Here is a 23,973-nt window from a genome sequence, read left to right as displayed (position 1 = left end):
TTCGTACTTTGCCTGCTCGTCATGTGCAGTGTGATAATTAATTCCATGCCCAGTAGAGAGGACTCTTCTTCTTCAGGCAAAAAACAACTTCTGGCTTCCAGTCCGTCCAACCAATCATCTTGAAATTTTGCACACATGTTCCAATTCATTACCTCTACTATAATTAGTTTCACGTCGATCAATGAAGCGGTTCAAGAGTTATAATTTTTAAAATATTTTCGTTTAAGTATTTATGTATTTATATCTGCCAAACCACGTCACCTATCGCAAATTCCAAAAGGTCATTTTAGCAGACTGAGATGTTGAACACATCTGTGAAGTTTCCCCTCGATAGGATCAAAAGTGAGGGAGGAGCGAGGTTTTAAAAGTTTATTTTTAAAAACGTCATAACTCCGAAACCATGTGACGCATGACGTCATGCACGCTGACCTTTTTGTTCGTCATGGGTATGCCATTCTGCCTGCAAACTTTGGCCTCGATCTGTTCAGTCGTTTTGGAGAAAATTTAATTTTAATGGTTTTTCAGGCTTTTCACTCAAAACAATATGGCGTCCGAACTATGTGACCTACGTCATTATAATTTTATTTCTGCATAAATTTATACCGAGAAGATGCTTAAGAAATTTCATCCTGATCGGATAAAGTTTTTTTACTTGTCAAATTATGTCATAACAGCAGCACCGTTATCATGCACCGCTTCCCTGTCAAACGTTATCATTCACATATTATATTCCGCATGGAGAGTTCTTTACAATGAGACCTGTCTCAAATATTTATGTGCAGCGGTTTTTGAGATATGGAGGTGCAACGTTTTTTGGTTTTTCCAAGATGGCGCCCATACCACATGACCTGTGACATCATAATATACACTAAAATATTCTGCAGGAGGAATCCCTCCTTTCGCAACAATTTCATGTCAATCGGACCAACGGTTGCAAAGAAAATGAAATTTTAAAATGCAGACACGCACGTACGTATGTGACGTACCCGAATGCTTAACCCTGCCTTTCGCTTCGCGAGCACAGGGTAACAAGCATTCTGAGTATTGTGCTGCAATACATGTCCCCTACCGGCAGTATGTCATCCGGGAAACTGTTGGGGAAATTATCAAAGTTCAAAGTGCCATAACTTTGTCAAAAATGACCGAAACGTCGTGAATTTCGAACTTGATCTGTAACTTATCATGAGGAAACCATGTACCAAGTTTGAAATCATTAGCGTTAAGAGTTTAGAAAAAAAGTCCGGACAACTGTTATTTGCGTGACGGACTGACAGACTGACAGACTGACAGACTGACAGACGGAGGGACGGAGTGCAAACCTATAGTCCCGTCCGATGTACACCAGTAGGGGACAAATAACACAAACACTGCATTTGTGCTTTCAGGACCTCTCTTTATTGCGAAACCCTTCACAAATCCAAGTTTCATGACAAACATAAGCAGAAGTCTTCTTCTGATAAACAATTTTACAACAAGGGTGTTCTCCCCATATCATGACATGACAATGAAACATGGACTACAGCAAAGTTTGAGTAAAATTTGATGTAAAAACTGCGATGGAAAGATGCCATCTGAGCATAACCAGAAAGGGACAAGAAAAACAACAAAATCAGATTGAAAACAAAATTCCTAAACACTGGTCACAATCAAAAAACTCAAATGGAACTTGGCTGGAGACATGGCAAGGACAAATACAAGAATTACAAACTGGCAACCTCAGGATGATGCTGAAAGAAGCATGATGAGATGCAAGATCAGATTGAGAGATTAAGTTAAGTTACCATTTGAGTTCTTGGTTTCAAATTTTCAACAGTTCTCTATCATGAGAAAATGGAGAAGCAAATTAACAAATTTTACATATTTTTTAAGCTGTAATTTTCTTTAAACTTAGTTTGAGGACGCACAATGGGTTAGAATTTTGAGATTATTGTTGTCTTCTGGCACCAGTGTGCAGACATTCTGGTGACACCCAATGTAACGTTTGGGGTAACAGCTGGTTGTCAGGGGTTACAGATGGTTCTCTGAGACATTGTGCTGACAAGGTATATGCTGAAAGGAACTTATGCTTTCATGACAGCTTTCACCTTACTGGTTCACTGAATACCTTGCTGACTGCTGAGGATCCCTTACAAGGTGGGAACATATTGTAACGATTTTGAGAAGTGTGTAACGAATTTGAGAAGTGTAACGGTTTTGGAGGAGGTGTAACGAATGTGGAAACGTTACAATGTGAACGTTACAAAAGTATGGTAACATCCTCGTAATGTAAATAATGGTCGCAGCCGTCGTCCTAGTTAATTCCATGAAACTTACACGCAGGTCACGATATATCTTTTAAATAGTGTATTTCCTTATTCCATGTAGGCTAAATATGTGTTTCCCACTAGATTGACTTTGCATTGTATCAAACAAAATAAACGTAGGCCCTTCCAATTTCCCCAAAACCTCCCTTCCAATTGCCTTCCGCATTTTGGGCGGTTTTCTTCAACCGCCATTGCCCATGTGCTTTGAGTCGGAGAAGAAAGGCGTGTCTCCACCTCGTCATAAGAGGGAAGGAGTGAACCGGCCCTAAAAGCCAATCAGCACCGCGGTGAGCGACCCGGTAGGCGTGCCCTCGGAGCCGGTGGCTTGATTTCGCCCGAGGTGATAAAAGCGACTGTAAGGGACTGCTTTATGAGATGACTTGAGAGATGACCCTGGGAGATGAGCAAAGAGGCTGCAGAAGAGGAGCGGTGAGATGCGAAACGCTCCAAGCCAAAGAGGAGAGGTACTCGGCAAGGAAACCAGCTTTGTAGAGACGCGCTGAAAGGAGGGAGACGGCTCCACCCCAAGAAGAGGAGCAGGTGTGCCGAACCAGCGCGTGACGTCTACCGCAGCGGATACACGACGGAGGGTTTCCCGCCAAAACCGCGAGGAATTGCGAGCTGCGGCCTCCCGACTTTGCCTCCCTCTCAAGCAATCCACCTCAAGCCCTACCTGCCTGCATTATCCCCTGTGTAAGTGTGAACGTCCTGTCCTGCTCGTTGTCTTGGGGCTAAGTAAAAATGAATAGTGTAAGTTAACGATTCGCTGTGTTACTGCTTCTTCCATCCATTGCTGTGTGTGTATAATAAATCTGTTCTTCCTCCGTATTCTTCTTCTTCTTCTTTTTTCATTCTCTTTCGGTCGCTTTAGAGATTTCCCGATTGAATATCTGTGGGGCGATCTGGTCAACGTCGGGTGGAATCGGGTTTTAATCGGGGAGTAACTGTTCGGACACGGTTAAATACACCACCGCTCGGTCAATATAACATCTAAAACCCGCGTCTGTAACATTTGGTTGTCAGGAGTTGGATTCGAACCTGGGACTAAATTTATTTAGCCCAAATTTTGGACACCAATTGTGTTAGTACAGTAACAATTTGTGTCGAGGAGTTGGATTCGGACCTGGGACTATATTTGTTAGGCCCAAATTTTGGAACACCAATTGTACTATTAGAGTAACAATTGGTGTCGAGGAGGGAGATCGGACCCGAAATCGGACCCGAAGCGCGCTTAACGCGCTCAAAATTACAAGCTGCCGAAATTTATTTTGTTTTATAAAGCAAAGCCCGAATTTTGAGATCGCGCCATGGACAATCAAGGCGATCGGATGTGGGTGGGAGAGATAGACAGGGTGGAATCGACCCAGGACCTCGGGGAAATGTAAGTGGGGAAAATGGTGGAGGAGAGTAAAGAAGGTGTGGTTGAGGGGGTATCAGGTGCACAAAATGGCGCTCTCGCGCACGTGGTTACAGCGGCACCAAATTTTGCCGCGCCCGTGACCGTAGTATTGTTGGATTCGAACCTTGTGCTACAAATGGAGGCCCTCATGCTAAAAATGGAAAGCAGAATTATGGGGCAAATGGGGGTAATGGGAAACCAAATGGGGGTAATGAGGGACGAAAGGAGGGCTAACTGTGAGCGATGGGGAAACCAAATTGAAGCAATAACCAACAGAATGGGTGACCGCATGCAAAAATGTGGGGAGACCATGGATCGCATGGTGGGCGAAAGGGTCCCAGGGGTGCACAAGGAAGTAACGCGGGTCGAGAAGTGCCGGTTGAGCGAAGCGGAGGAAAGCACGGGTACAATGACGGGGGTAGAAATCGCGACACGGGGTTTGGAAAAGCCGGCGACCGCTGAGGTGGAGGAGGGTGTTTTTTTAAAGCCAACGGTCGCCGAGGTTAATAAAGAAAAAGCAGTGCTGGGAATTAAAATTGAAGAGATGACGGAGGTAGCCCGGGAATTGCAGGGAGAAATGGATTATGTACAAAGTCCCTGCTCACATCACGATGCTGTGCTTAACCCGAATGGAAGTTTGCAGGTTCGCGTGGAGAAAAGGATCCCCCAGGTGAGTCGTGCTGTTGTGTATTGTGCGGGGAGATTTTGTAAGAGGATGTTTGGCGACAAAAGAATTGTCGCGCGATTGGGATCGATATGGCACCCGGGCGTTGGTGAAGGGTCCCGTGTGAGTGGAAATGGCACGCGTGGGAGAAAAAAGTGTGCGTCGGCGAGTGGGTGTGCTATAAAGTGTGGGAGTGAAACCGAGTGCGAGCGAGAATGCACGTCGGGGTGTACGGAGTGTGACACGAATAGTGAGTTGGTGATGGCGCAGGTGCGAGAGGGCACATCGGAGCGCGAGTGTGAAACTGAGTGCGAGCAAGAATGCACGTCGGGGTGTACGGAGTGTGACACGAATAGTGAGTTGGTGATGGCACAGGTGCGAGAGGGCACATCGGAGCGCGAGTGTGAAAACGAGTGCGAGCGAGAATGCACGTGGGGGTGTACGGAGAGTGACACGAATAGTGAGTTGGTGATGGCGCAGGTGCGAGAGGGCACATCGGAGCGCGAGTGTGAAACCGAGTGCGAGCGAGAATGCACGTCGGGGTGTACGGAGTGTGACACGAATAGTGAGTTGGTGATGGCGCAGGTGCGAGAGGGCACATCGGAGCGCGAGTGTGAAACCGAGTGCGAGCGAGAATGCACGTCGGGGTGTACGGAGTGTGACACGAATAGTGAGTTGGTGATGGCGCAGGTGCGAGAGGGCACATCGGAGCGCGAGTGTGAAACCGAGTGTGAGCGAGAATGCACGTCGGGGTGTAAGGAGTGTGACACGAATAGTGAGTTGGTGATGGCGCAGGTGCGAGAGGGCACATCGGAGCGCGAGTGTGAAACCGAGTGCGAGCGAGAATGCACGTCGGGGTGTACGGAGTGTGACACGAATAGTGAGTTGGTGATGGCGCAGGTGCGAGAGGGCACATCGGAGCGCGAGTGTGAAACCGAGTGCGAGCGAGAATGCACGTCGGGGTGTACGAAGTGTGACACGGAGAGTAAGGTGGTGGTGGAACGTGTGCGAGGAAGCACACCTGAGTTGGTCATGGCGCGGGTGTGGGAGAGCCCATGTGAGCGCGTTAGTGGGTGGATGCAAGAGTGCACGCCCATGGTGAGTGTTACGGAGGACGTAACGGAGGAGAGGTGTGGACCAAAGTGTGCGCGAGAGGTGTGGTGTGTAACAGGGAGAGCGTTGGTGGAATGTACGGACGGCGTTGGAACGCCAGGTTTTGTGAGGGTGAAAGGGGTAGCGTATGCTTGTAAGCATGCAAGTAAAGCACCGATGGTAACCGGTTTAGTGGTTAGAGCGACGGATAGCCGATGCGAGCACTCGGTGCGAGGGGTGCTTGGTTGGGTGCAGGGCCCGGCGCGGATCGATGCTGCGTCGCTTCTCTTCGAAGCGTCATTGCCGATTCGGGCTTGGCCCCGCCCCGCACGGTCGAGTCCGGGCTTTGCCGGGTGAGGCGACCGGTCCGGTTCAAGGGCGAGTCGGAGGAGGCGGAACGGTGCCCCCTCGTGGGGACGGGGTTCCGACCGGGGGAGATTGAGCCATCGGGCCCGGGACCGCAAGGTGCCGTGCCGAGATGGTGCGTGGAGCCTCGGTCCAACCAAACCACCTCCCTTGAACCGAAAGCCGGACGGATTCAACCTGCAGGCAACCAAACCACCCGAATTCATTGCTCGGCTTTACGAAGCCGAGTTTAATGATGTCATGACGCACCGAGGCTAGGATATAGCGGACTGTGATGATGGTGATCGTGATAGTGATAGTGATTTAAAACGAAATTTAGAAAAGTGAGTAGAATTGGCAGTAAATGGAAAATTTTTGAATTGGTTGGAATCTGGACGAACAAAATTGATAGTGAGAGACCCCCGATGTGGAGGGATGGCAAATCCACCATCCCTCACAGACGTGGGGCAAAGGAGCTATAGTCTATGGGGTGTATGGCAGTGAAAACTAGCCCGGGTGGGTTAGGATATTGATAGGGCCCTAGCGAAGATGACATTAGGTAACGTTAAGTTTAGTTAGTGAGTGATACCTGTAGTGGGGACGCAGGTAGATTAGTGTGGATTATAATGACGTGGGAGCGCAATAGTTTAAAGGGACGACTGGGAAGCGCAAATTTCAGAGGGGTGTAGTTAGCTGAGATGATGCCGTGTGTGTGAGGATTGAACAGGTGAGAATGGAACAGGTGTGATTGCACAGGTGTGCAACTGAACAGGTGTGTGGAGCAGTGTATCAGGGAGTAGTGGTGATTGCGTGTTGTGTTGACCAAAAGGTCCAGGAAGAAAGGAGGGTGCAGGTGGCACCAGGTGTGAGGGCACAGGTGTGCAACAATAGGTGTATGTGGCTGTGTGGAATAAATGGTAGTGTGGAATATCTGGAGTATTGGAATGGATGGTCGTGGAGTGAGAATGGTGGAAATTGTGGAGTGGAGTGGATGGTGCGAAGGTGTGAATGGGGGAAGAGTGGACCCCAATCACGGATACCCGGGGCGGGTAGTGTGGAAGAGTAACTCAGCGTAACTTATTAATTGGCACTGGTAACTTATTAATTAACCTGGTAACAAAGCAAATACATTTTACATGCAAACTCTGTGAAGGACGAGTTTGTAAATGAGTTAGGAATGTGCACGAACATGATAATCTCTTGAAACACCTGGTCACAGCCCCAGGCTGGAGCACCCCCCTATTGTTTGATAAATGGAACTCACAACAGGGGGGGCTAGCTGGCGCCAGTAAGGCGACCAGAACGTCAGCGGAGAAGAGATTACGAGTTCAGCGGACAGAGGATTAAGTCGAGTTGGTCCATATAAGCGGGAGCTGCGGCTGGAGTCGAGAGGACTTGCTACGTGAAGCGCTGACCGAACGGGAGTGTCGGATGAACGAGAAGGACCAGCGAAAAGAGTTAACCTGATCCATTATATTATGCGGTATCATTTTGGTAATATGGAATGAAGTGAATAATAAACTAGACCTTTTGTAACCTGTGTCCGGTCATTGGAGTCCTGTGAGTCCCCCACTACAAATTCCCTGACAATCTTGGAGGCACCGCTGACATCAACTGGACACAAACAAGTCTTTAAAAGGTGAGTGTGTCTTGTTTGGTCCAATATGATTTACGAACTTGGAAGTTATGGGTACATACATGGGGGAGCAGGTGGTCTGGGGCTTCTTTGCGCACCGATGCCGCGATATAGGTGGCGTGAGCCATCACGAATGGGATTTCGATAAACGACTGTAGCAATTTATTCGTTTTTTTTTCTAAATGATTTCTGTAAATACGTATTTTTGCGCTGGTTATTAAAGGGCCTTGCTGTGACCTGGAAGCGGACGGAGCAAGTGTGCACCTTGCGACCGCTTGCTTCCAGGACGTGTAAGGCCGGTACACTCGTTTACCCACCCGCACACGGATAAAGTACTACTTTTTTTTTTGCACTTGTTCGAAGCACTTGACTTGATCGGCGCTCGGCGAGCGACAGGGAACCGGGAAACGGAATTATATTTATATATATATATATTTCCAATATGGTACACCGGCCACAACGATTTTAGCGATTATCCGAGTTTTTTTTAACGATTTCTGTAAATACGTATTTTTCCTGCGCTGTGTAATTCTTCTGACACGCGCCACGAAGAAACGCACCACTGATGTGCATGAAGCGACTTGTTTGCCGGTTCGGTAAGGTCCGTCCGTACACGTGTACAATCGTGTACACCCGTTTTAAATAAATATTTTTTTTCAGTTTTCCCGCCATGCCTATAAATTCATGACAGACAACCCCCCCTCATGCCGGTCCAGAATTATGATGAAAAATGGCGATTGAGAAAAAAAATTGCATCAAATTTTGTCCAGGTCCATCAAGAAGCCTTTGAGACATGCTTCACGGTTGAATAAAAAACCACCGTTTAGAGTACTTCTTTTTTTGTTCAAAGCACTCGACTTGGAGCCAGCGACTTGCTCGGCGGGGGATATAATTTTAGATATATATATAGTATGGGCATGCCCTAGTGAGAGATAATTACAGGAAATGGTGTTTGTGAGTAACAACCACCCTCTGGTCGAGGCTCATAGAAGGGGTGATGCTTACTGATTCGGCACGCTTACAATAGGTGTTAATGGTGGGATGTCAGAGGTTTTGGTGTGGGTTAATGTTCACACTGTTTTGGAACTTGCTGTTGGAACTTGTTGTTGGAACTTGCTGTTGGAACTTGCTGTTGGAACTTGTTGTTGGAACTTGCTGTTGGAACTTGTTGTTGGAACTTGTTGGAACTTGTTGTTGGAACTTGTTGTTGGAACTTGTTGTTGGAACTTGTTGTTGGAACTTGTTGGAACTTGTTGTTGGAACTTGTTGTTGGAACTTGTTGTTGGAACTTGCTGTTGGCACTTGTTGGAACTTGTTGGAACTTGTTGTTGGAACTTGTTGTTGGAACTTGCTGTTGGAACTTGTTGGAACTTGTTGGAACTTGTTGTTGGAACTTGTTGTTGGAACTTGTTGGAACTTGTTGTTGGAACTTGTTGTTGGAACTTGTTGTTGGAACTTGTTGTTGGAACTTGCTGTTGGAACTTGTTGTTGGAACTTGCTGTTGGAACTTGTTGTTGGAACTTGTTGGAACTTGTTGGAACTTGTTGTTGGAACTTGTTGTTGGAACTTGTTGGAACTTGTTGTTGGAACTTGTTGTTGGAACTTGTTGTTGGAACTTGTTGTTGGAACTTGCTGTTGGAACTTGTTGTTGGAACTTGCTGTTGGAACTTGCTGTTGGAACTTGTTGTTGGAACTTGTTGTTGGAACTTGCTGTTGGAACTTGCTGTTGGAACTTGTTGGAACTTGTTGTTGGAACTTGTTGTTGGAACTTGTTGGAACTTGTTGTTGGAACTTGTTGTTGGAACTTGTTGTTGGAACTTGCTGTTGGCACTTGTTGGAACTTGTTGGAACTTGTTGTTGGAACTTGTTGTTGGAACTTGCTGTTGGCACTTGTTGGAACTTGTTGGAACTTGTTGTTGGAACTTGCTGTTGGAACTTGCTGTTGGAACTTGTTGGAACTTGTTGTTGGAACTTGCTGTTGGAACTTGTTGGAACTTGTTGTTGGAACTTGTTGTTGGAACTTGCTGTTGGCACTTGTTGGAACTTGTTGGAACTTGTTGTTGGAACTTGTTGTTGGAACTTGCTGTTGGAACTTGCTGTTGGAACTTGTTGTTGGAACTTGCTGTTGGAACTTGTTGTTGGAACTTGTTGGAACTTGTTGGAACTTGTTGTTGGAACTTGTTGTTGGAACTTGTTGGAACTTGTTGTTGGAACTTGTTGTTGGAACTTGTTGTTGGAACTTGTTGTTGGAACTTGCTGTTGGAACTTGTTGTTGGAACTTGCTGTTGGAACTTGCTGTTGGAACTTGTTGTTGGAACTTGTTGTTGGAACTTGCTGTTGGAACTTGCTGTTGGAACTTGTTGGAACTTGTTGTTGGAACTTGCTGTTGGAACTTGTTGGAACTTGTTGTTGGAACTTGCTGTTGGAACTTGTTGTTGGAACTTGCTGTTGGAACTTGTTGTTGGAACTTGTTGGAACTTGTTGGAACTTGCTGTTGGAACTTGCTGTTGGAACTTGTTGGAACTTGTTGTTGGAACTTGCTGTTGGAACTTGTTGGAACTTGTTGTTGGAACTTGTTGTTGGAACTTGCTGTTGGCACTTGTTGGAACTTGTTGGAACTTGTTGTTGGAACTTGTTGTTGGAACTTGCTGTTGGAACTTGCTGTTGGAACTTGTTGTTGGAACTTGTTGTTGGAACTTGCTGTTGGAACTTGTTGTTGGAACTTGTTGGAACTTGTTGTTGGAACTTGCTGTTGGAACTTGTTGGAACTTGTTGTTGGAACTTGTTGTTGGAACTTGCTGTTGGCACTTGTTGGAACTTGTTGGAACTTGTTGTTGGAACTTGCTGTTGGAACTTGCTGTTGGAACTTGTTGGAACTTGTTGTTGGAACTTGCTGTTGGAACTTGTTGGAACTTGTTGTTGGAACTTGTTGTTGGAACTTGCTGTTGGCACTTGTTGGAACTTGTTGGAACTTGTTGTTGGAACTTGTTGTTGGAACTTGCTGTTGGAACTTGCTGTTGGAACTTGTTGTTGGAACTTGTTGTTGGAACTTGCTGTTGGAACTTGTTGTTGGAACTTGTTGGAACTTGTTGTTGGAACTTGTTGTTGGAACTTGCTGTTGGCACTTGTTGGAACTTGTTGGAACTTGTTGTTGGAACTTGTTGTTGGAACTTGCTGTTGGAACTTGCTGTTGGAACTTGTTGTTGGAACTTGTTGTTGGAACTTGCTGTTGGAACTTGTTGTTGGAACTTGTTGGAACTTGTTGTTGGAACTTGCTGTTGGAACTTGTTGGAACTTGTTGTTGGAACTTGTTGTTGGAACTTGCTGTTGGCACTTGTTGGAACTTGTTGGAACTTGTTGTTGGAACTTGCTGTTGGAACTTGCTGTTGGAACTTGTTGGAACTTGTTGTTGGAACTTGCTGTTGGAACTTGTTGGAACTTGTTGTTGGAACTTGTTGTTGGAACTTGCTGTTGGCACTTGTTGGAACTTGTTGGAACTTGTTGTTGGAACTTGTTGTTGGAACTTGCTGTTGGAACTTGCTGTTGGAACTTGTTGTTGGAACTTGTTGTTGGAACTTGCTGTTGGAACTTGTTGTTGGAACTTGTTGGAACTTGTTGTTGGAACTTGCTGTTGGAACTTGCTGTTGGAACTTGTTGGAACTTGTTGTTGGAACTTGCTGTTGGAACTTGTTGTTGGAACTTGTTGTTGGAACTTGTTGTTGGAACCCGTACTTATTTAATTAATTACATTTCTTATTACATTACAGTAATTACATTACAGTAATTACCTGAGGTAATTACAGTAATTACAGTTCCGGTAATTACAGTAATTACAGTAATCATTACAGTAATTGCAGTAATCTTATTACAGTAATTACATTACATTAACTCAGGCACCTTTTGAGTAAGGAAGCTGATATTTGGACATGACACTGACCAAGTGATGTGGCTGTCAAGGAAAATATTGATTTATTGATTAATCATTTAATAAATTAACTCGTTGATTTATAAATGACTTATTTAATTAAAATTCCTGAGAGATACATCTTCGGATGAAATACTTGCAGATTGGTTATGCTATGAGCCAATTCATTAAGGAAAATATTTTGTGATGGCCATATTGGCAATTTCGTGGCCATATTCGTGGCAACTCAGTTAGTGCCACTGCACCTTTAAAATGCATCCCTGCGTTCATTTTTCGATCGATTGAGTTGAAATTTTGAACAATCGGATCTGGACTGTCGTTGTTAACGACTCTAGCACGCACTCGTCCAATCAGGATGGAGCGGTATGGTCCCCGGATCATCACTGCCCGCAGTTTTAATTAATTTTACTTTTTCTCTTGGTCATATAATTTTGAAGACATGCGTGTCATGATAGAGGAAATGTTTGTTCTGTTGAACGGAATAAATGTTGTTTATTTGTGTGGGAGTGTATTTTTGTGTATTTCTTGTGTATTTTGGATATATTTTCACGACTAATTCCAGTTAACATCCTGCAACATTTGCTCGTTTGCTGGCCGAGTCGAAATTGCGTTGAGTTTCTATGGCATGCGCCATTAAAAGCGCTGTGTAATGGTTGAGCTCCTTTTATTTCGGTTTGGTCATGCGGATGAGCAAACAAAGTGACAAATGCTGTGGATGGAGCAGTAGAAGCGATGTTTTTTTAATGGAAACGATGTAATGAGTAATTAAAAGTGGGAGGGGGCAACACCACGCATACCTCTTTTAAGGTGTGTATAAACCCTGGAATATTTCAGCAATCAATACAATGCTGAAACTATGTAAGTTAAGTTAATGAGTAATTTACTGAGTAATTTAATGAGTAATTTAATGAGTAATTTAATGAGTAATTTAACGAATAATTTAATGAGTAATTTAATGAGTAATTTAATGAGTAATTTAACGAATAATTTAATGAGTAATTTAATGAGTAATTTAATGAGTAATTTAATAAGTAATTTAATAAGTAATTTAATGAGGAATTTAATGAGGAATTAAAAGTGGGAGGGGGCAACACCACGCATACCTCTTTTAAGGTGTGTATAAACCCTGGAATAAACGTGGGAGGGGGCAACACCACGCATACCTCTTTTAAGGTATGTATAAACCCTGGAATATTTCAGCAATCAATACGATGCTGAAATGATGTAATTTACTGTGTAAGAGGGTCGACCTTGGGTTTGTTTGGGTTTGTTGTTTATTTTGTGGATGTGTATTTTTTGTGTATTTTGGATATATTTTCACGACTAATTCCAGTTAACATCCTGCAAAATTTGCTCGTTTTCTGGCTGAGTCGAAATTGCGTTGAGTTTCTATGGCATGCGCCATTAAAAGCGCTGTGTAATGGTTGAGCTCCCTTTATTTCGTTTTGGTCATGCGGATGAGCAAACAAAATGACGAATGCTGCGGCTGGAGCAGTGGAAGCGATTTTTGAATTGTTCAATGATTATTCGATATTGTTATGACTTATTGTCAATAGGTATACTGAGTGGCCATGAGGTAGCCTGTTGCTATGTACAGTTTTATTCTATTGTTGATTATACCACATAATTGTGGTGATAAAGGAAATGTTCGTTTTAAATAGATGATTATGATATGACCATGACTATAAAATCATGATGATTATTATGAATGATATCATAGGGTTCAAATGCAGAATGATTGCATGAACTTGGGAAAGAACTTTCAAGCCCTATGGGATAAATTGGGTGTTACAAGCAATGGAGCTTCAAAATTTAGCATGATTGAAGGAATTTTACAGTCTTATTTCAGTAGTTTTACGAAATTTAAATTGCCAAGAGATTTTGGGTACTATTAAAGGAAAAAATGATGAGATATTTTTTCCAATGAACTTTAATATCTGCCATCCATTTTGGCTGTCTCACGAATGAAGGATGAGTTGCCTTTAGTGGTTGCAAAGAAAATTTGTGGAGACCAGGCAAAATGGGGAAATATGTCAGATATGACCCTAGGACAGGACGGTGATTCATCAATTGACATGAGGTACGAACCAGAGGTGACGACCGATGAGTCGATCTCAGTCAATGGATGGACCTGTCCTGACATCATTGGGGAAAGGGCTTATGCAAGGAGTCATTCAAAATGATTAATTTGATTTATTGATGAATATTGATGAATTAATTGAAATTGAATAATTGATTGAATTGTTAATTGATTGAATCTAATTGATTGAATTTAATTGCATAAATTGAACTGAATAAATTGAATTGAATATATTGATTGTTTGATTGATGAAAATGCGGTCTCAAGAAAGAAGCTTTGATATCTTTGCGAGATATTATCAATGTGGAGACAACCTGGGAAAATTGAGCAAGGTGGTGAGTTTATATACAGATATGTATGTGCGGTTACCATTGTGTGATTTCCCCATCAAACAGAGCGGACACCTGAGGATTCACCCACTTCATACTGACCCTCCGGCTCATCTGCAAATACTGATCTGTGAGATTGGATTGTGCAAAAGCCACAGCTGAGGGAGATTCTCTGGAAATCACCGTGCGAACAGGTGGAGAGATCCTTCCTGGAGGTACGAGTGAAGCTTTAGAGGAACCTGGAACAAGCTACAACACATCCAACGCTACTTTGATAAAAGGCAGAATGGGAAATGGAGCCTGCAAGAATACACAAGGACAACCAGAAATTCCACAAAAAGGTACTTGTACACATCATATGTACGACCGTTATGGTGCCGAAGCTATAAGGCAGGTCGAGAATTGGTATTTGTGGACAAAGGGACATGATGAGGAGTTTCCAAGAGATGGTACATTTGAGCGAAGTCGATTGGAAAGATTGGAACAAAGATTGAAAGCCAGGAAGAGACAGAATCTAACGGTAGACTGGCTTGCATTCCATCTTTGGGATGGTGAATCCAGACAACGGGAACAGCAAGAACGGATAACGGATCTAGAACTTAAAATAAAAAGGATACAGGATACAGTGGAGGAGACAAATGCACAACTGCCCTCGAAATTAGGAATGAAAGTGACAGTTGTCCCATCAGATTTCCAGTTGTCTCCCCAAAAAGGACGGTACAGAGAATTTTTTCGTGTTTCAGGAGATAACGAGAGATTGCAGTGGCAACTCAGGGATGTAGAGATGCAGCCCAGCAATACAAGTGCACAGGTGCACAGATCAGACAACGACAGAAACCGGTGTTTCAAGTGTGGACGGATGGGACATTGGAAAAGAGGATGTCCGTATACCAAAAGGAAGACAAGTTAATAGGGTAAACCAAGATCAAGGGTACCAGTGCTGACCGATACCTCAGACAATGATTAGGCCTTCATTGCGACAAATCCCAAATGACGATTGGCCTCAACAAATTAGATTACTGGACAAACATGAATAACTGTCGATGATTCTTGGGTCTGAAAAGTTTTCGGAGCAAGAATTATTCATTTTTCTTTTGCTTGTAAGCAAATTAGTAATTAATTGATCAAATGCCAAAATTGGATCTTCTATTTTGGGCACAGCAATTTTAAATTTACAAAGTTTGGAACAATTGCGTTGCAATTGTTGGCAAACCAAGTAACAAGAGTCACATGATGATCAGGTGGGAATTTCGGACTATTGTTCCGCACAATTGATAGGTCAATGGTCGACTGACATGCAAATGGGTGTGTAGTCAAAATTTGGATAGATTATTGTGAAGGCAGAAAGGGTAATTTCAATTTGACATCATAAAGGTTTTCTAAGAATGGACTTTTGGTTCATTTGTCTATAAGCATTTTGAATTTGATTGACAAATTTTATGAAATTGAAATAAAATTGACACCCATCTGATCTGTAAATAATGGTTCCAACGCAAACAAATATGCATAATGCATGTGTGTGTGTATTTTTGTGTATCAATCTTACAAGATTGTTGACACCGACAGTGTGCCTGTCTGGAAATGGATAGTTATATGTGGATGGGATTGGGATATGTGGATGGGATTGAATATCCAGAGAATCCGTAAAATAAAATAGAAATATAATTTGATTATGAACATTATCTCTTTTGTCAAGGGAAATGGAATATAAAAAATTTGATGTGCTGGGTTATGAGCAGCCATTAATTAATAGTAAAATTGTGAGTAATTTTGGGATTCCATTTTTGATAGAATGTATATGAGAATAACATCTATTTATGGATATGAGCTTCATAAAAGGAAATGAGGAAGTACAAAATCATCCAAATTTGGGAGAGGTCTTACACTGACTTCCCAGAATACTCTGCTCATGGATTTTATATATATAAACTTGAATTTTATCAGCATATAAATTGTGCTGTATGTATGGATGTGTTTTAGGCATAGATGATATGGGAAAAGAGTAAAGAAAATTTTGCTGGTTTGAACTATTGTGGGTTTTTCAGTTCTGGAGTTTAAACAAAGTCACTGGTTAACAGATGAGAAAGGATAGTAAATAAATTATTCTCTGCTGGGCAAATTAAGTACGATATTACTAAGACTTATGAGAGCTATTGTTCCGCCTTACAGCAGTGGAAAATTATTGGAAAAAATTAGATCCAACATAATGAATCTATAAAAGAATGTGATAGGGATAATATCCTCAATTTGTACTAATTATTTGATTGTGGGTAAAGGAATTAAGTCATCGTAGTGGATTGTTAACAGCAGCCTGAAAATGTCCTGAGAGTGTGCATCCATGTAATCAGAAATCCCAGATTTGTTTTTACAAACAACATTTTGGTAGAGGTCTTGTGTGGAACACTTCCTTGGTAGATAAAAACGGTACTGCATGCTGGCAGCCACTTTTGCGGCCAGTTAGGCCAAACAAATTGAGAGGAAATTGTAGTTAAATACGTAAGTTACACATGGCTATTTGTAAAAAAAGGAAATTTGTTGAGATGGGAAACATTTTTCGAAGGTTTATTAAAGTGTTATAATATGACATGTGGCAAGGCAAACTATTGGATGGGAAAATTAGATCTGGCTATAGAATAAATTTATTGACCCCTTGAAGTTAATCCTTCGAATCATTGTTTCACTGGCATTTTTGTTCAAATTGGAAATAGTTTGGTAGAGCTTTGGTTAAAACCTTTGGTTGCGGTATCTTGGAACGAATTGATAAACCATAGGAGATTGATAAGAATAGAAACAAATATGGACCCAAAATAGAAAGTTGGATTCATGCCTCTCATTGCAAGCAAGCACATGGGGCTAAGGTGGACGATCCCACAGAAAATGAGGCTGCACCTAGCAGCCCAGCAGAACATTCAGTGGTAGAAAAATGATAGTCATGCTTTACAGTCATTTGAATTACATTTTAACACCCCTTGCATTGATAAACATTACATTTTCAACATGTGATATTCCTACTTGGAATAGTGACATTTATTTGCCTACATGACATACAATTACCTGCTGATATTAATACAGCATGAGTGAAAAAATGTATCACAACTACACTCATGACCAGGGGATTGAGTTCAACCCCGGGAGATAGGGGGATCAGGGTAAGACAAATAATCTGATTATGTTACATATTAAGGGATTTTCTTTATTTACCTTTTAGGAAGCTTGTTAGTTTGGTATATAATGTTAAATGTCATCGACATATAACTATGTCATAGATATGAATATATACAAGGAGTAGCAGACTTGTTTGTTGGTTTAGTAGTTATATTGGCAATTGTTTTAGTGGTGGCTTGCTTGAAAGCCTTAGTGACGGTGTGTTTGAATAAGGTAACCAACAACACGATGATAACACATGAAGTGACAAATGAGGAAAGAAATGTGGAACCAGAAAAGGAAGACTTTTATGGCGACATAAACAGTAGAATTAAGATAATGGCATAACGACAATGTTATGAGTTGTGTCAATTACAATATCAATGAACTCATATCACCACGAGTGACACACTGTTAAAAAAAAAAAAAGAAAAAAAAAAGAGGGAAAATAAAAAGTGGAGAGGAATTATGGTAATAATACATTATGCTTAATTTGTTGGTTTGGGAAAATTGTTGTTGGGAATTAGGTATTCCCGTTTGTGATTGTAATCATATACAATGCTATTCTTAGTTTAGTAATAAAATACATACCTGATTGAATATTATTTGTGTGACGCATATAAATGAATATAACTTTTTGTGTGAAGGAAAAACAACAAATTGTTGAATGTGAAACTGTCGGAAGATATACATGATTATGCTGATTTCATGGTAAGATGTACCCTATCTGATTCAGTGTGTGCGGAAAGCAGATTCAGATATGACTGAGCATAAGGATAAGACGAGATCACATTTTGGAGGGATTGCTAACGGAATTGGGAAGAAGTTCGAGAAAGAAAATTTGTGGCTAAAAAAAAATGAAGTTAATCGTGGCATACACCCTCTTTCTCAAAGAATAATAATAATAATAATAATTCATTTATTTTGTATAGCGCTTTTCCAGAAGCCCAAAGGCGCTTTGACAGAGTGGCAAACATAATGCATTACAATACATAAAAACATAATGCATGCATGATGCATAATGCAAACATAATGCATAACAATACATGAAAACAACAATTGCAAAAATACAAGAATCAATAGGGAAATATTTAAAGCAAAAGGAGGGAGAAGGAGAAGAGATAGTCAGGGGTTAAATGCTGTGGGTTGAATGTTGAATGCAGTGTTGAACAGGTGGGTCTTTAGTGATGTTTTGAATGTGGTGAGTGAGGAGGAGTCTCTGATGGTGTGAGGTAGTGAGTTCCAGAGGGTGGGAGCAGCGATGGAGAAGGCCCTGTCCCCCCAGGATCTGAATTTGGTCCGGATGGAGGGGGTCAGGAGGTTGGTACCAGCAGAGCGGAGGTTGCGGGTGGGAGTGTGTCTGGAGAGGAGGTCAGCCAGGTAGGATGGGGCCAGGTTATGGAGGGCTTTGTATGTCAAGAGGAGGATTTTGTACTGGATTCTCTGGGGGATGGGGAGCCAGTGAAGCTTGTAAAGGACGGGGGTGATGTGGTCACGGGTCCGGGAATGGGTGAGTAGACGGGCAGCGGAGTTCTGAATGTATTGGAGTTTATTGGTGATTTTTGAGGGTGAACCATAGAGGAGGCTATTGCAGTAGTCCAGACGGGAGGTGATGAAGGCGTGGATGAGGGTTTCTGCAGCCGTGGAGGAGAGGGATGAGCGGAGACGGGCAATGTTTTTCAGGTGAAAGAAGGCTGACTTTGTGATCTGTTTAGTGTATTTGTCGAAGGAAAGGGTTTGGTCAAAGATGACGCCAAGATTCCGGATGTGAGGGGAGGTGGATACTGGGATACCGTCGATGTTGAGGGCAAAGTTATGGGTGGATTTTGTGAGCGTTTTTGGGCCAATGATGATTATTTCAGATTTATCACAGTTAAGCTTGAGGAAGTTGATTTGAAGCCAGGATTTTATTTCAGTGATGCAGTTTGTCAGGATAGAGTGGGTGTCGGTGGAGATGGACTTGGTGGAGATGAAAAGCTGGATGTCATCGGCGAAGCAGTGGAATTGGAGACCATGACGGCGGATTAAGTGACCGAGCGGGGACAGATAAAGGATGAAGAGGAGGGGGCCAAGAACTGAACCTTGGGGGACACCTTGGGGGAGGGGAGCAGTGGGGGATTTGCAGTTATTGATGGAGATGAACTGGCATCTGTCAGAGAGGTATGATTTAATCCAAGAGAGGGCAGTGCCGGTAACGTTAAAGGTGGATTCAAGTCGGGTGAGGAGGATAGTGTGATCGATGGTGTCAAAGGCAGCGCTGAGGTCGAGGAGGACGAGAATGTTGAGGTTGCCAGCGTCAGAGGAGAGGAGAAGGTCATTGGTGATTTTGAGGAGAGCAGTTTCAGTACTGTGGTTGGACCGGAATCCGGATTGGAATGTTTCATACAGGTTATTGGCAGAGAGATGATGTTTGAGTTGAGTGGCTACAGCGCGTTCCAAAACTTTTGACAGAAAGGGTAGGTTGGAGATGGGTCTGAAGTTGTTTAGGGTGTCAGGGTTTAGACCAGGTTTTTTTAGAATGGGGGTAACAGCAGCAATTTTGAGGGAAGGTGGGACGATGCCTGTAGACAGGGAGGAGTTTATTGTTGCAATGATAAGTGGAGAGAGAGCAGGGAGGGAGGCTTTGACAAAGCTGGAGGGGATGGGGTCAAGAGTGCAGGTGGCAGTTTTCATTCCTATGAGGAGTTCAGAGAGGTCAGTAGGGGAGATTGGGGAGAACCGAGACAGGGGATGGCAGGACAAGGGGGGGCAGGTGGTTGGAGGGGGAGCGGGTGCGGCGGTGGTCAAGCTGTTGTAGATGTTGTCAATTTTGCGTTGGAAGAAAGAGAGGAAGGAGATGCAGTTGTCTACTGTGAATGACTGGGTGGTGGGGTTCAGGGGGCGGAGGAGTTTGTTTATTGTCGAGAAGAGTGCTTTTGGGTTTCCGGAGCCAGAGTGGATAATTTGAGAGTAGTAGGCAGAGCGGGCGCGGGAGAGGGCATCTTTGTAGTGTTGTAGGTGGTCCTTGTAGGCTTGGGAGTGAACTGTGAGACCCGTTTTATTGCGGAGTCTTTCAAGTTGGCGAGCACGAGCTTTCATCAGGTGGAGTTCAGGGGTAAACCAGGGAGCAGAATGGGTGAAAGAAACTGTTTTGGTTTTTACAGGCGCAAGCTGGTCAAGGCAGGAGGAGAGAGTGTGGTTGTAGTAGTCAGTGAGGTCGGAAGGGGTGTGGAGGTCAATGAAGGGAGAAGTGGACATTTTTTCAGAGAGGGTGGATGAGAATGAGGTAGGTGAAAGAGCGTTTAGCTTACGGAAGTTGATTGTGCGATAATGCCTTGGTGTTGGGGCGGGGATGTTGATGGTCAGAGTGATGGCTAAGTGGTCAGAGAGGGTGAGGTCGGAGCCATAGAGATGGTGCAAATTTAATCCAGTGGAGCAGACAAGGTCCAAAATGTGACCACGGATATGGGTAGGAAAGTCGACATGTTGAGTGAGGTTAAAGCAGGTGAGTAAATCAGTGAAGTCAGTGGTTATTGTGGAGTCAGTGGAGTCCATGTGGATATTGAAATCACCAAGGAGGAGGATTGAGGGGGAGAGGGAACATAGCTGGGTCAGAAAGTAGGAGAAGTCAGACAGGAATGATGGGTGTGGTTTGGGAGGGCGGTAGACGACAGCCATGACTGACTGCGTGCGACCATAGAGTTTTAAAGCCAGGTGTTCAAATGATGGAGCAGATGAGATGGAGATGAGGTTGGTCTTGATGTCTTGACGGTGGATAACGGCAATTCCACCACCTCGGCCCTCCGAGCGTGGTTTATTGACGTAGGAATATCCATTGGGTGTGGTGAGGTTGAGCGTGTAGTAGTCCAGAGGTTGTTGCCAGGTTTCGGTGAGACAGAGAAAGTCCAGTTTGTTATCCAGGATGTATTCGTTCAGGATGAGGCATTTGTTGTTGAGGGACCGGGTGTTGAACAGGGTGAGCTTGATGTTGTTTTGAACAGCAGGGATGAATTCAGGTGATTTAGCCAGGGTTCGTAGGCAGGAGGTGCGATCGTGTGATGGTAGAATGATGAAGACATTCTCCCGTGTAACTTGGAGATGAATGCTTACCTTCACCAAGGAAATTTATGTGACCATTTGCCGGGATCACACTGCAACATATGAAAGAAAGGCGATCACTTACTCTTGTTCGAAGACTTCGAACATTCACCACATCAGAAGTTGCAGGACAACGACATTTTACCTGCAACCTCTGTGAAATGCGGGGACATATGTTAATTACTTCACCAACGTCCGGGGAACCAGCATGGAGCTGCAAAAACGGCTGTGCCCTTGTCACAACAGCTGTGCACGATTCTGCTGGTTGCTCCTGGTAAGGACCATGAATGACCTGAACACCATGGTCCCAACATCAGTGTGGATGCATCCGGCATCCCTGTTCCACATCTTGCTGGCCAATCATGGTTCACAGCAAAAAGTGGCAAGAATGCTACATGGAGAGAAGGGTCAGTCTATGACTCCGCAGTGTTACCACAACAGCGAAATCCTACACGAAGTAGTGCAGGAGCTATGAAGACATTAGGAGAAAATGTTTCATACCTGGATTCAAACACAAGTGATCAGCCCTTCCTTTCAAACAAAGTCAACATTTGTGTGGAGGCAAACGTTTTTGCCAGATGGTGCAGATGCTTTACAAAACTTGAAAATGAAGTGAAATTGTTGTATCTTGGTGATGGTGAAGTGTTGTTTTGAAAATATATTTGTGATGCAAATGCAATAGATTGAACAATATGGAAGGAGTCAATGACCAACGAAATGTTTTGTGATTCTTGCAGGATGACGGTGTATGCCTAAGAGAATTTGATTACCAAAGTTATGATTATTTACTTATACTTGTAATGATGTTTACTTGCAGTGATTGATTATTTACTTATACTTGTAATGATGTTTACTTGTAGTGATTGATTGTTTACTTATATTGATGTTTAGATTAATGGTTAATATAAACAAAAAAAACAAAAAGATGAGGGAATTGTGGAAGAGTAACTCAGCGTAACTTATTAATTGGCACTGGTAACTTATTAATTAACCTGGTAACAAAGCAAATACATTTTACATGCAAACTCTGTGAAGGACGAGTTTGTAAATGAGTTAGGAATGTGCACGAACATGATAATCTCTTGAAACACCTGGTCACAGCCCCAGGCTGGAGCACCCCCCTATTGTTTGATAAATGGAACTCACCACAGGGGGGGCTAGCTGGCGCCAGGAAGGCGACCAGAAACGTCAGCGGAGAAGAGATTACGAGTTCAGCGGACAGAGGATTAAGTCGAGTTGGTCCATATAAGCGGGAGCTGCGGCTGGAGTCGAGAGGACTTGCTACGTGAAGCGCTGACCGAACGGGAGTGTCGGATGAACGAGAAGGACCAGCGAAAAGAGTTAACCTGATCCATTATATTATGCGGTATCATTTTGGTAATATGGAATGAAGTGAATAATAAACTAGACCTTTTGTAACCTGTGTCCGGTCATTGGAGTCCTGTGAGTCCCCCACTACAAATTCCCTGACAGTAGTGTAAGTGTTAGGTAGAGGGTACAGGTAAATTGTGGTTGGATATTGGCATCTGTGGTGCGGGTGACAGAATGGTATTTGGATGGGTGCATTAGTGTTGTGGAAATGGCTGGGCGTGTAGCCTGTTAGTGTGTGTAGTTGTTTGGGCGCTCCACCACTGTGAGGATGTCGGCCAGGTGAGGCCGCAGGTGGGCTCTGGGAGCCGGTAGTAGTTGTTGTGGATGGGGCCCGAGGATCCGGAGGACGGACCCGGGTAGCCCAGTGCCCGAGGGCACCATGGGGTGACAGAGCCAGGAGAGGGGCTGTCCCCAGTTAGTTAGGTTAGGGTGAGGAGCTAGGTAAGCTCGGGTGGCAACTACAGTGGTGGAGGTGTGCAGGTGGGTAGACCTGTTGGGAGAGCTAGACGTCGCAGCCCAGAAATTGTGCGAGGGCACCGGGAGATGAATCGGGGGAGTGAGACCCCAAATTGAGAGGCACCACAGTTTGGTCAATGGGAATTGGTTTTTAGAACCCATAGTGTAAGTTGGCCAATGGATTGGCAGGGAGAGACCCCGGGTAGTGTAAAGTGTGTTAAAGTCATTTAGAGGATAGTTAGGATGAAGGATCTCCTCGCACCATCTGCATCCACTCACCTGAAGTGACAGGTACTCCACACCATGCCATGTTTTGATTATTTTTTATGATGCAAATGTTTGGATTGTGAGACGCATCATGACATGGGTGTGACATTGTGCGTAATTCCATCTCTCCCTCCTCATGAGTATTGATGATGAATTGGTGATGGCAAATTTTGAAGTAGAGGGATTGTGGTGACGAAGTTGGTATAGGGGAAATATGGGGAAGACGTGACAGTAGTGACGAATTGGTAATGTGTAAATTTTGTACATATGGGGTAAGGGCAAGGGCAAGGGCAAGGGTAGGGTAGGTGACCGGGGGGTGACGTATGGTAGGGACGAGCTTTCTCACTTCGCCCTCCGTACGCATTTCACCTTGCATTGCCTTATTGACGTGTACCCTTGTGACCTTACCCCTCGCTCAATTGTCTTTCTTTTGTCTCCCACATGACCTGTGCGCCATTGGGTGCCGATGGGAGCGTGCGTGAGGTGGCCATTGTGCGCCCGAGATTCCCAGAACCAGCATGCATTGCGTTGATGTACCACTGTATGGACCGCTGTTCTGCGGCCAAGTACCACTTGATGGACCCCAGGTTCTGGGGCAGGGCACCTCTGTTGGAGACCGGCCATAGTGGCCAGGGAATCTTGCTTGCGGACCTCGGTAAGGTGGCACCTATGCCAAACAGGTGGACCACCCTTAGTTGGCCCCTGAGGCCCTAAATAAAAACGAACACAAGTTGTGCTTTTTATTATGTCCAAATAGGCCGCATGAAGCCAGAAGACGTCGGGAAGAACATCGGCCCAGCAGAGAAAGAGAAGACCACCACCAGTTGTTTTGTTGTGTTTATTATGAACCATGGTGACTGCGCACCGAGTGGTGCTTTTGGTGCT

The sequence above is a fragment of the Myxine glutinosa genome, chromosome 1 (assembly GCF_964187855.1).
Source record: "Myxine glutinosa chromosome 1, kmMyxGlut1.1, whole genome shotgun sequence".
NCBI lineage: Eukaryota > Metazoa > Chordata > Myxini > Myxiniformes > Myxinidae > Myxine > Myxine glutinosa.
The sequence above is the reverse complement of the archived record's forward strand: the minus strand, read 5'-3'. Positions refer to the sequence as shown.